At 38.0% G+C, this 12,045-nt stretch overlaps 1 non-coding gene across 1 annotated transcript; it reads right to left on the bottom strand.

Moving 5' to 3' along the window:
• Positions 1-11,417: 11,417 nt before the first annotated feature.
• Positions 11,418-11,525, bottom strand: LOC148564239 (small nucleolar RNA R71). The gene has a single exon (XR_015885573.1). It is a non-coding gene; the product is annotated as a small nucleolar RNA R71 (small nucleolar RNA).
• Between the last annotated feature and the right edge of the window lie 520 nt (positions 11,526-12,045).

Genomic DNA, 12,045 nt, shown 5'->3' with positions numbered 1-12,045 from the left:
ATAATCAAGATGCTTGATCATTTACAACACTATACTCTCCAAACTTGTTTGCACTCAATATTTCAAAAATGCATCACATGAAATTTCTTTGAAAAGAAGGATCGAGGAATTAAACAATTTTGAGGCAAGCAAAGGATTAGGAAAAGTGGTGGTTCTAGTTGTATGATTATGTATTGAGGTTGCATGCTTATGAAAACTTGCATAGGAGCTCATAGGCGGGACATAGAGTTCAAAGAAGTGTTGTGGAGATTCTCAAACATTTATTGATCCAACAAGTAGCAAACAAAACAAAAGAAAATAAAGAAAATACAAAAACAAAAAGAACATGGCCCAAGGCTCTGAGCATCAATTACTAGGCAGAAAAGAAGAAAGAAACAAGAACTCAAAGAGTTGTTATCCTAGTAAATGCTTGTGGTCGAACTGTGTCAAAGAGAGAGGCTTGAGCAAGTAAATCCTAAGGGGTGCTTCAACACCTAATACCTTAAAACCAACTGGTTTAGGAGTATTGATTGAAAGCTTATCTAAAGAGCCGCTTTGAGACATGACACTTAGAGTCAAGGCCAAAGCTCAGAAACGATAAGCTGCTTCAAGGTGATTACCTATAGAGAGATCTCCATGATATTATTTGGATGAAAGTTCTAAGACCAAAGATTCCCAAGATGTAGGGACTAGTAAGCACTGAAGCCCTTGCATGAGCACATAATTTAGAGTTCACCCCACTGTCACTTAATCACTTCACTCACAGGATAGTACATGTAATTCTTCAAATCCATTCTAATTGAAAGGACCTTTGAGCATAATTCTTTTCTTGCTTGGGGACAAGAAAGTTTTAAGTTTGGTGTTGTGATGACAAGTCATCTTAGCCTAGTTTCACTAGTCTTTTTCCTTTGTTTTCATTTAGTTTTATGCACTTTCTTGGGCCACAAGTAAGCCAATTGGGTGGAATTTCATGTTTCCTTAGATTCAATCAACTATGGATGAATTGATACATTTTCATGAGTTTTATGCCATAATTGCTTATATGACAAGAAAAAGAATAACTCTCATGATTAAAGCATAGCTTTGATGCAATTGTTGGTTGATGATAGGTGAAAGAAAGCTTGGAAGAAGGTTTCAAGAATGGGCTTGAAAAGAGGGATTCACGTTTGAGCTAACGTTTGCCTCAAACGTTAACTCAAACGTGAGAAGCAGATGAAGAACACCCTGGAGATGAGCCAACGTTTGCGCGAACGTTTGCCTCAAATGTTGAGGCAAACGTTGGCTGAAGAAGGAGCAAGGGAAGGCAACGTTTGTGCCAACGTTTGCCTCAAACGTGAGGTCAAACGTTGGCGCCAAAGAGAAGAGAAAGAGCACTCCTGGGCATGGCAACGTTTGAGCCAACGTTTGCCTCAAACGTGAGGTCAAACGTTGGCCACATATTAGCAAGGAGAAGCACCCCTGGAGCAAGCCAACGTTTGCCTCAAACGTGAGGTCAAACGTTGGCGTCATAAAAGCAAAGAAGAGCACCTCTGTTTGATGCATTGAGTGAGCCACGTTTGTGCCAACGTTTGCCTCAAACGTTGGGCCAAACGTTGGCCAAAGGAGTAGCATGGGGGAACCACGTTTGAGCTCACGTTTGACCTCAAACGTTGGCTCAAACGTGGAAGACAGCAACTTGGCCGGGCTGCATAATGTCACACAAGGGACATTTGAGTCAACGTTTGCCTCAAACGTTGACTCAAACGTGAATGGTTCATGGCCCAGTTCACTAATGGATTTCTTCCCAACACCAAGAGCAATCAACGGAGGCTACTATCAACCCAATTCCATCAAGGCTAAAGGCCCAATTCAAGGCTTAATGATCATTTGAAGAAAGTTTATAAATAGCTTAGGATTTGAAGTTTTAGAGAGCTTCCTTTTTAGAATTTTTAATACTTGCAGTAGACAGCTCACTTTAGTAGTTGCTTTTAGAATTTGAGAGTTCCTGGGAAGGAGAATTGAATTCTCTTCCTCTGGGTTGTTTTTGTTTTCTTTTCTACACACTTTGTCTGAGTCTTGAGTGTTGAGAATTAAAGGAATTCTGTTTCAATCTCACCTTGAGATCTCTCTGTTTTGATTTACTGCATCATTGAGAATTTATGATTTCACTTCTTTTCTTCTACTGCTGGATCTTTACTTTTCTTGCAATTGAATTCTCAATTTGGATCTAGGAAGGCATTGAGATCTAGGCTTGGTTATCTAGTCTCTTGGGTCCTGAGATCTGGAGTCATCATTTTATTTTCTCTGTTGAATGCTTTTCAAATTCTTTTACGTTTCCATTTTAGATCCAGTTCAATTCAAGTCATATTCTATTCTTCTATGTGTTGAGATTTACTGTTCTTTTGTTTAATTCTTACAATCCCACATCCCTGACCCATTTACAATTCAAGCCATTTACATTTCTTGAACTTTAAGATTTTGCAATTTACATTTCTTGCATTCTAAGTTTCTGCCATTTAATTTCTTGTTCTTTGAGATTCAGCACTTTTATTTTCTATTCTCTTTAATTTCCTGCAAATTACCCATTCCCTTTTACATTCTATGCAATTTAATTCTTCTTGAACACAAATTCACTCAAATCAACTTCTGTTTGCTTGACTAAATCAACCACTAAACTAAAATTGCTCAATCCTTCAATCCTTGTGGGATCGACCTCACTCACGTGAGTTATTATTACTTGATGCGACCCGGTACACTTGCCGGTGAGTTTTGTGTTGGATCGTTTTCCACACATCACCACCCTCGACCACCCAGCCACGACCGCGACGCCACCCCCCTTCTTCCTTCCCTCTCTTTCTTCTCTTTCCCTTCTCTTCTTTCCTCCACCACCGCTGCCCCCTCCGCGACCACCACCACTACCACGCCGTCACCGCCGCGCCTCCCACCACTATCACCCTCACACCCTTCCTTTCCCCCTCCTGAACCCCCTCTCCACCATTACCCCCACCCGGAACCCCCCTGCCACTAAACAGCCACCAACCGCTGCGCCAACCACCCTGTTCTGCCATCGCGCCACCGTGCCCTTCGCAACACCACCGCAACCACACCCCTGCCATCTCTCAATTCCCTAGCTTAGTTCATATGCCTACCAGGTTCCGCCGAATGCCACCTTTCTTTCATTCATAGTTAGTTGCATATTTTTTTCCGTTTATGTTTAAATTTAGGATAGTTAGAGATGTATGTTGTAGTGGATTCTAGGTGGTTAGGTAGCTAGGATGTGGTTAGTCGATTTAGGCCTGATTCATTGCGCTGTTCTTGCTACTTGTTTTATAATTTTCGCAATTCTGCTGTTGCGGTGATGTTAGTATTGTTCATATGATGTTCTTACTGTTCATGCTGCTATTGCGACTGCTCTTTCATATTCATATTATTTATGTCTATTTGCAGATTTGTTTTAAGTTATATGAACTATTCTGCTTGCTGTTTATTACCCAGGAACGCCCAATTTTAGCCTGAATGCTGCCCAATTTTCTGTAAATTATTTTGATATTCATTTATGTTTTGGTTTTGGCAATTTGAATTTGGCACTCCTCAGCTTTTACCAAACCAATTCATGAATGCACGGGCCAGCATTCTTATTCCTCTGTTTTCCCGGTTAATAAATCACATTATTGATGATTAGATTTCACTTTTCGCTATTTCTATATCTATATGAATCAACAACAACTTGATTTCCTTGCTTGAATATGAGTTCTCTGTTGCTTCAAATTGTGAAATTCTTGTTACTTAGAAACCAATCATCATGCCACTTACTCTGACTTTCTTTTTACTAACTCACTATTTTTCGCTTTCTAACCTCTTTTTCAGTTTCACCCACTTTTAACTTTCTAACTTCCCCCTCTGCTTTCTGACTAACTCTTTCAACTTTTTGACTCATGGCATGATTATTGTTGCTCCTAATTAACAAGTATTTTACTTATAATATATTTTGGATTGTAATTTCTCATCTCAGCTTTTTAACTCCAAAACACTCCAAAATGCACAATTATTCAACTCATTTAATTATTCTACTGCTCCTTTGCCACTATGTGCTTATCTTGTTATTTGCCTACTTATTTTCCTGCTTTTATTATATCCTAGATTTCTATTTTTCAGGATGTCTGACCCTCAAAGAAAGGGAAAAGGAAAGGCAACAACTGGCAAACGGAAAGAGGTGAATCCTCTATGTCTATCCTGGACATCATGCATGATGACTCCTGGCGAGAAAAGCACTTTACCCCACAGGAGAAGGCTGACCAGCTCCTCCCTGCCAATGATCCCATTAAGTTTGCAAACTGATATTGTGAGCTGAAGTATCCCGTGTTTGCCACCTCCAGAAATCTGTACCTAGAGAGGACTTTGAAAATTCTAGAAGAACTACAATAGTACACCTTCGATCAGATCAAACAAAGAGGCTAGTTTTTCTTGGAGAGAAATTTGACTGAGGTCAATGCTTCTTGGGTAAGAGAGTTTTACTGCAACTATTTCAAGACTTCCCTAGATGCAGTGCACCTCAGAGGGAAACAGATATTAGTAACTGAGGAAGCCATTGAGGATATTCTGCGCCTTCAGCCTAAGTCCGATCAGCCAGACGGTTACCAAAAGGCTGAAGAGGACATGCGCTTTATGCGATTTGACTAGGATGCTGTCAAGGAGAGGATAGCTCTTGACCCTACTGTCCCATGGGTCATTGGTAAGAACACCACCATGCCTAAAGGAATCAAGCGGATATACTTGAATGATGAGGCTCGGCTCTGGCACCAGATCCTGAGTAACTTTATTATGCCGAGCACTCATGAGACAGAGCTGCCTGCCACTATGATCACGCTTCTATGGTGAGTGCTGGAGGGTAAGGACCTGTATCTGCCTCGTTTCATCCGGCACTATATGGCTAGGGTTCATGTCAGAGGCACCCTCCTTTTCCCTTACCTGGTCACCCAACTAGGCCGTCGAGTTGACGTGCCTTGGGAGGATGCTGATGAGAAGCCACCTGCTGCGGACTGCAAGAAGATCATTACTCACAGTAGGAACTTTCTGGCTTTAGGCTATAGACCTCCATTCCTTACTGCTTCTGATGAGACAGCCACACCTTCAGCTGCCCCCTTCTTCTTCCACTGCTGCACCAGCCCCACTCACTACACCCACAGCTGCTCCTGAGCCTATCTACCATTTGGTGCATCGACTCTTTGCCCGCTTGGATCGTATGGAGCGTCGCATCAAGCGACGCTATGAGCACGTTAAATTGATGATCTGATCTGGCAGCGACATCCCCTCCGAGCCTGACACCCCTTATGATACATCTGAGGTGGAGGAGGACGATCACGAGGAGGAGACACCTACCCAAGCTGCACAGGCAGGACCAGAGCAGGCTGTGCCACAGCAGGAGGTACCACACCAGATCCAGGCCGCAGATCCAGAGATTCCCATCCAATCAGAGCCTCCTCTACAGCAGACAGATCCTCATACGCTCATCCAGTCTGCAGATCCTCAGGCCCCCACAGAGACTCCAGCAGCCCATCCTTCCAGTGATGACACTCCTTCACACCCAGCTTGAGTGAGCATCGAGGACGATGCTTTATTTTAAGTGTGGGGAGGTCGCCATCTCTGGCGTATTTTTTTGGTGAACCACTACAGACTCTTTTATTTTATTTTGGTTATTTTCTGTATTTTTATCTTTATTTTTATTTTTATCTTTCAGTACTTATACATTGTTCTTTTCATGTGTTTTTACTCTATTTTCTGCATTTTGCACTTTAGTTCATATTTTAGCCACTTAGTTTAGTTTGCAATTCTAAACTTATTAGTTATAGAATATGTGGATTAATTAGTATAGTTTACTCTTTTAGCATATGATAGTTTGGTTTAAATTGAAAATAAAAAGGAAGTAAACTAGAGACTTTAACATAATAAAAAATAATCCACACACCTTGTATATAGAACATAACATGTTAGTTAGTTAACAACATTTCATCAAGGAGGAACACTAAAACTTTAAAGCCACCCAAAAAATTTTACATTGAGAATAATGGGAACTCTTAATTTCTACTTGCATGACATATATAACTGATATATGATTTTTGAGCTAGAGAACACACAGCCTGTGAGTTTTGAGCTTAATTGTATGGTTATATTCAAATCATAATTTTTATTCCTGTGTGTTTCGCCCTTCTTTTTATTCTGATGTTGTTTGATTTGTTTTAATCTATATGTCCAATATAGAATATAGATACATACTAAGATATGATTGAGGCCATTGCTTGAAAAATTTGCTCACTTATCCTAAATTAGCCAACCTTTTACATCACCCTTGTTAGCCTCCTTGAGCTTTTAAACCCCTCTTGTTCTATAAACCACATTACTAGCCTTAAGCAGAAAAACAAGATAAAAATCCCAAGTTGAATCCTTGGTTAGCTTAAGATAAAAATTGTGTATTGTTTAAGTGTGGGAAACTTTATGGGAACATGGATGATAGAAACAAAGGTAGAAAGTTAAAAAGAATAAAGATGTTTCAAAATAAAAAATTTGGGAAGCATGCTCATGTGAAATCAAAACAATTGAATTACTATGTGCATTAAAAATAAATATATAAATATATAAATATATATATATATATATATATTTTTTTCAGTATTTAATTAAGGGGATACAAAAATTCTCCAATTGCAAAATGAAAAGAATCAATGCACATGGAATAAAATTAAAGTTAATGCATGAGCTTGCAATACAAAGTGAGAAAATCTGGGCAAATAGGTTAAGAAGATTTGAATTACAAAATATGTATGTTAGGTGAGATCTTAGATTAATCAAGGATTCACTTATTAGCTCACTTAGTCTTATACATATACCCTTACCTTTACCTTGGCCCCATTACAACCTTGAAAAAGACCTCATGATTTTTGTATGTCTGTATTCTATAATTGTTGATTGATTAGATGAAGAACAAAGTTATAGAAAGTAAGGATAAAAAGAGGAATAGAGTGATTAACCCAATAAACACTGAGTGACTAGAGAGTAAACACAAAATCCAGTGAGGGTTCAATAGCTCATCTCCATATATCTCTGCTTGAATTGTTAATTTTCTTACAAGTTTGAAAAATATTTTTACCCATCTCAATTGTAAAAGTGCTTTAACATTATCTAGGGTTTGGCTATTGATGAGCGGATAAATTATACGCTTTTTGGCATTGTTTTTAGTATGTTTTTAGTAGGATCTAGTTACTTTTAGGGATGTTTTCATCAGTTTTTATGTTAAATTCACATTTCTGGACTTTATTATGAGTTTGTGTGTTTTTCTGTGATTTCAGGTATTTTCTGGCTGAAATTTAGGGACTTGAGCAAAAATCTGATTCAGAGGTTGAAGAAGGACTGCTGATGCTGTTGGATTCTGACCTCCCTGCACTCAAAGTGGATTTTCTGGAGCTACAAAACTCGAAATAGCGTGCTTCCAATTGCGTTGGAAAGTAGACATCCAGGGCTTTCCAGAAATATATAATAGTTCATACTTTGGCCAAGAATAGACGACGTAAACTGGCGTTCAACGCTAGCTTTCTACCCAAATCTGGCGTCCAGCGCCAGAAAAGGAGCCAAAACCAGAGTTGAACGCCCAAACTGGCACAAAAGCTGGCGTTCAACTCCAGGAAGGACCTCTACACGTGCAACACTCAGGCTCAGCCCAAACACACACCAAGTGGGCCCAGGAAGTGGATTTATACATCAATTACTTACTCATGTAAACTCTAGTAGCTAGTTTATTATAAATAGGACCTTTTACTATTGTATTAGGCATCTTTTGATCATCTTAGGATCTTAGGATCATCTTTGAATGCATTGTTCTTAGACTTTGGGGGCTGGCCATCTCGGCCATGCCTGGACTTTCACTTATGTATTTTCAACGGTAGAGTTTCTACACTCCATAGATTAAGGTGTGGAGCTCTGCTGTTCCTCAAAGATTAATGCAAGTACTACTGTTTTCTATTCAATTCATCTTATTTCGCTTCTAAGATATCCATTCGCACCCAAGAACGTGATGAAGGTGATGATTATGTGTGACGCTCATCACCATCTCCCCTATGAACACGTGCCTGACAAACACTTCCGTTCTATATGAAATAAGCTAGAATGAATATCTCTTAGATCTCTTAACCAGAATCTTCGTGGCGTAAGCTAGAATGATGGCGGCATTCAAGAGAATCCGGAAAGTCTAAACCTTGTCTGTGGTATTCCGAGTAGGATTTGATGAATGAATGACTGTGACGAGCTCCAAACTCGCGATTGCAGGGCGTTAGTGACAGACGCAAAAGGATAGTAAATCCTATTCCAGTATGATCGAGAACCGACAGATGAATAGCCGTGCCATAACAGGGTGCGTGAGCATATTATTCACTGAGACGATAAGATGAAGCCATTGGCAAGGGTGATGCCTCCAGACGATTAGCCGTGCCGTGACAGCGCATTGGATCATTTTCCCGAGAGATGACCGAAAGTAGCCATTGACAGTGATGATGTATCACATAAAGCCAGCCATGGAAAGGAGTAAGACTGACTGGATGAAGATAGCAGGAAAGCAGAGGTTCAGAGGAACGAAAGCATCTCCATTCGCTTATCTGAAATTCCTACCAATGAATTACATAAGTATCTCTATCCCTATTTTATTATATAATATTCGAAAACACCATTATCACTTTATATCCGCCTGACTGAGATTTGCAAGGTGACCATAGCTTGCTTCATACCAACAATCTCCGTGGGATTCGACCCTTACTCACGTAAGGTATTACTTGGACGACCCAATGCACTTGCTGGTTAGTTGTATCGAAGTTGTGACAAATTATGAATATGTAATCACGATTACGCGTACCAAGTTGCTCACGTGATAGGAATAGTTTGAGCCTGGACATCACAATTTCGTGCACTAAGTTTTTGGCGCCGTTGCCGGGGATTGGTCGAGTTTTCGGCAAGCTTTTGGTCCGGTAACATAAGTGCCAAGTTTGATCCGGCAACAACACCAAGTTTTTGGCGACATTGCCGGGAATTGTTCGAGTTTGGACAACTGACGGTTCATCTTGTTGCTCAGATTAGGTAATTTTCTTTTTATTTTATTTTCAAAAATTTTTCAAAAATATTTCTAAAATTTTCTCATCTGTTTTCGAAAAAAAAAATAAAAATGTTTTCAAAAATATATTTTGATTCAGAATTTTTAAGAATGAATTCTAGTGTTTCATGAAGCCATGTCTAAATTTATTAGGACTGAGGCAGCAATTTGTTATCAAGAGCAATATACTCTAGTGTTAAATGCTGAAGCTTGGCTGGCCATTGGCCATGTCTAGTGTTTTGGACTGGAGCTTTCATTGAAAGCTTGGCTGGCTAGTGAGCCATGTCTAATTCCTCGACTGAAGCTTTAGACTAAGAATGCAAGATTCCTGGAATTCATGTTAAAAATTTTGGAATCCTTATTTTTTCTTTTTCAATTAATTTTCGAAAAAAATTACAAAAAAATTAGAAAATCATAAAAATCAAAAATATTTTTCTGTTTCTTGTTTGAGTCTTGAGTCATATCATAAGTTTGGTGTCAATTGCATGTGCATCTTGCATTTTTCGAAAATATCATGCATTCATAGTGTTCTTCATGATCTTCAAGTTGTTCTTGGTAAGTCTTCTTGTTTGATCTTGATGTTTTCATGTTTTGTGTCTTTTCTTGTTTTACATGTGCATTTTTCGTTTGTTAGAGTCTAAACATGAAAGATTTCTAAGTTTGGTGTCTTACATGTTTTCTTTGCATAAAAATTTTTTTCAAAAATGTGTTCCTGATGTTCATCATGATCTTCATAATGTTCTTGGTGTTCATCTTGACATTCATAGCATTATTGCATGCATTCATTGTTTTGATCTAAAAATTTCATGCATTGCATAATTTTCATGTTTTTCATAAAAATTTCAAAAATCAAAAAAATATCTTTCCCTTTTTCTCTCATCAAATTCGAAAATTGAGTTGACTTTTTCAAAAATTTTTAAAAATCAAGTTGTTTCTTATAAGTCAAATCAAATTTTCAATTTGAAAATCTTATCTTTTTCAAAATCTTTTTCAAAAATCAAATCTTTTTCAAAAGTCTTAGTTATTTTCGAAAATTCCAAAAATATTTTTCAAAAATCTTTTTCTTATTTTTATACCAAATTTTCGAAAAAAACATAATCAATTAATGTTTTGATTCAAAAATTTGATGTTTGTTACTTGCTTGTTAAGAAAGATTCAAACTTTGAGTTCTAGAATCATATCTTGTGATTTCTTGTGAATCAAGTCATTAATTGTGATTTTAAAAATCAAATCTTTTTTTCAAAAACTAATTTCTATCATATCTTTTCAAAAATATCTTCTCATCTTATCTTTTTCAAAAATATCTTTTCAAAATATCTTTCCTAACCTCCTAACTTCCTATCTTTTCAAAATTTGTTTCAACTAACTAACTAACTTTTTGTTTGTTTCTTTACTTTTTCAAAACTACCTAACTAACTCTCTCTCTCTAATTTTCAAAAATATCTTCCCTCTTTTTCAAAAATTTCATTTTAATTAACTAATTATTCTTATTTTTATTTTTAATTTTAAAAATTTTTTGAAAAAATACTAACAATTTTCAAAAACCATTTTTCGAAAATCACTAACTCTTTTTCAAAATAATTTTCGAAAATTATCCCTCCCCCATCTTATTCTATTTATTCATTCATATCCTAACATCTCATCTCACATCTCTGCCATCCTCACAGTTGTGTTTCTCCCATTACATTACATTCTTTGTCTCCCCCTCTTCTTCTACTTACACAGGGATCCCTATACTGTGGTATAAAGGATCTCTATTATTATTATTATTTTTCTGTGCCTTCTTCTTTGTCATATGAGCAGGAGCAAGGACAAGAACATTCTTGTGGAAGCAGATCCAGAACCTGAAAGGACTCTGAAGAGAAAATTAAGAGAAGCTAAATTACAACAATCCAGAGAAAACCTTTCAGAAATTTTCGAACAGGAAGAGGAGATGGCAGCCGAAAATAATAATAATGTAAGGAAGATGCTTGGTGACTTTACTGCACCTAATTCCAATTTACATGGAAGAAGCATCTCCATTCCTGCCATTGGAACAAACAACTTTGAGCTGAAACCTCAATTAGTTTCTCTGATGCAGCAGAACTGCAAGTTTCATGGACTTCCATCTGAAGATCCTTTTCAGTTCTTAACTGAATTCTTGCATATATGTGATACTGTTAAGACTAATGGAGTAGATCCTGAAGTCTACAGGCTCATGCTTTTCCCTTTTGCTGTAAAAGACAGAGCTAGATTATGGTTGGACTCTCAACCTAAAGATAGCCTGAACTCTTGGGATAAGCTGGTCACGGCTTTCTTAGCCAAGTACTTTCCTCCTCAAAAGCTGAGCAAGCTTAGAGCTGATGTTCAAACCTTCAAACAGAAAGAAGGTGAATCCCTCTATGAAGCTTGGGAAAGATACAAACAGTTGACCAAAAAGTGCCCTTCTGACATGCTTTCAGAATGGACCATCCTGGATATATTCTATGATGGTTTATCTGAGCTATCAAAGATGTCACTGGACACTTCTGCAGGTGGATCCATTCACCTAAAGAAAACGCCTGCAGAAGCTCAAGAACTCATTGACATGGTTGTTAATAACCAGTTCATGTACACTTCTGAAAGGAATCCTGTGAGTAATGGGACGCCTATGAAGAAGGGAGTTCTTGAAGTTGATACTCTGAATGCCATATTGGCTCAGAATAAAATATTGACTCAGCAAGTCAATATGATCTCTCAGAGTCTGCATGGAATGCAAGCTGCATCCAACAGTACTCAAGAGGCATCTTCTGAAGAAGAAGCTTATGATCCTGAGAACCCTGCAATAGCAGAGGTAAATTACTTAGGTGAACCTTATGGAAACACCTATAACTCAACATGGAGAAATCATCCAAATTTCTCATGGAAGGATCAAAAGCCCCAACAAGGCTTTAATAATGGTGGAAGAAACAGGTTTAGCAATAGCAAGCCTTTTCCAT

The sequence above is a fragment of the Arachis ipaensis genome, chromosome B5 (assembly GCF_059453495.1).
Source record: "Arachis ipaensis isolate K30076 ecotype BB chromosome B5, ASM5945349v1, whole genome shotgun sequence".
NCBI lineage: Eukaryota > Viridiplantae > Streptophyta > Magnoliopsida > Fabales > Fabaceae > Arachis > Arachis ipaensis.
The sequence above is the reverse complement of the archived record's forward strand: the minus strand, read 5'-3'. Positions and strand labels throughout refer to the sequence as shown.